General features: G+C 34.8%; 1 protein-coding gene across 1 annotated transcript in view; it reads right to left on the reverse strand.

The window, feature by feature from the left end:
- Window positions 1-2,019, reverse strand: part of adamts3 (ADAM metallopeptidase with thrombospondin type 1 motif, 3) — a 170,905-nt gene that overhangs the window by 21,468 nt on the left and 147,418 nt on the right. The gene's annotated exons all lie outside the window — the stretch shown is intronic.

Here is a 2,019-nt window from a genome sequence, read left to right on the forward strand (position 1 = left end):
TGTGTGTGTGTGTGTGTGTGTGTGTGTCTGTCTGTCTGTCTGTGTCTCTGTGTGTGTCTGTGCATCTGTACAGTGTGTGTGCGTGCTTGAGTGTAGGTGTCTGTGGGCGGGAATGTTGTTTTTTATTGTGCTATTATTACCCCACATTTCAAGCACTTTCACCTGTTCTGATTAAGTTCTAACAAATAAGCAGCAATAAGGATAAGATCTTGTTTCTATTTTTTTTTTTTACCTTATGTATAATCGAATTTCCTTGTTTTCTCAAAAAAACAAAAGTGATCATATGGTCATAAATGTTAGCTCATATGGGTAAATGGCAAATAAGAAGCATAGATGATGTATATATCATTGGTAATTGAGCTAAAGGAAAATTATTATGTCTGTATTGATTTAAAAGCCTAAAATTGTGGTGGGTCCACCGGACCCTGGGAACATTGGCTTTGAAACAAAAATATGAACACCACACAAGGGTTAAACTCATTTTCGAAACAGATCTGCTTCCTGTTGTAACAATGTAATCTTTTTGTATCCTCCACTTGCTGCTAAATTAAATATGAATAATTATCTGAATGATTCATCAAACAAGCACAAAACTCCTATTTAATAGCTTTTTTTTTCTGAAACCACAAGATTGCTCATTCCATTTTGTTCCAAACTATTTTCCTGCTCCTCTGCTCATCGGATTGCTTTTCAGAAAAATGCTGGTCATGGGAACACTGTAAATGAACCCCTGTCAGATCTGCTGTTCTCCTCAGTATGTTTGAAACAAAATGTCCATAATTGCCTCCCTGTCGTAATATGGAAAGTTCAACTCGCACATGAATGGCAATTTAGAAAATCCTACAGATGTGACATGTAAGAAATTAGAGTTGATGTGGAAAAAAAACAATGTGTAATGATGGGAGAAAAGAAAAGAAGTGGAGTGTGTGTTTGAGCGAAAGAACCTTAATTAAAATGTAAATGTATCAAAAGACATTAATCAATAGCGACAATGCCTCAGACAGATCATTAAAAAGAAACACGACAAAAACAAATTCATAATCTTATCAGAGCTCTTCTTGTCAGCTATCCACCTGTATCATTTAATTACTTCTGTAGCAAAACTGAAAGAAAACTTTTGAAACCATTACACTAAAAGGGTCAAAATAATTTCATTGGAGAAGAAAAAAATATTTGTTGTTATTCTACACTTATAAGATTATCAAGAATTTTACTCTGTCTGGACCTAGGGGGAACTTTTACACAGAAAGTCGATGGTTTGAATGTTTTAGGGGAAACTCATTTCTACAACTGGTTTAATAGCCCATATCTAGGGACGGGTATTGTTAGGATTTTATACTACTACTCCTATTGGTTCTTTTGCATTTCTAAATAATTGCTTTAAAAAAAAAATTATTTAAAATAAAGAATCCATTCAGAACAGAATTCACATTTGTTTACATTTAAATCTAACTAAATGTTGTTTCTAGGCTAACAGAAGCCTAATGTCTACAACAGCAAAGTCACTATAATATCTTACTGGAAACAAGAATAGGTCTTCTTGTCATTAGCTCCATTTCAGTGACTAGTTAAGTCCGTTAGTAAAGCCCCTTGTAGACATTGAACATGGCTTTATCCATCTGGTAAAGTGTTTTTTTTTTTGTCATTCGGTCTTATTTCCGTTATGTAAATGTAATGTCATGGCTTTATTCAAACTTGAGCGGACAGTATCTGAAAGAGCCTCTTCTCAAAAACAGCGATGAGTTAAAGAGTCAAGATATGAAGGAAGAAGAAGGTTTTCTCATGTGCTGCATCAGCATTTTATGCATTTTCACTTTCTCTCTCTTTTTATTTAAGATTATTCTTTGGGCATTTTTAGGCGTTTATTTGGATAGGACAGCTTAGACTTAAAAGGGAAGAGAGGTGTAGCCTGGTCCTGACAGAGTCTTGTACATGTCATTTGTACAGAGAGTCTGGCCACACTCCATTGACAAGTGTTAACTTCCTTGAAGGCAGGTACTCTGTTGAAGTTTAAAACTA

Source organism: Etheostoma spectabile, chromosome 5 (assembly GCF_008692095.1).
Source record: "Etheostoma spectabile isolate EspeVRDwgs_2016 chromosome 5, UIUC_Espe_1.0, whole genome shotgun sequence".
In the NCBI taxonomy this organism is placed as follows: domain Eukaryota; kingdom Metazoa; phylum Chordata; class Actinopteri; order Perciformes; family Percidae; genus Etheostoma; species Etheostoma spectabile.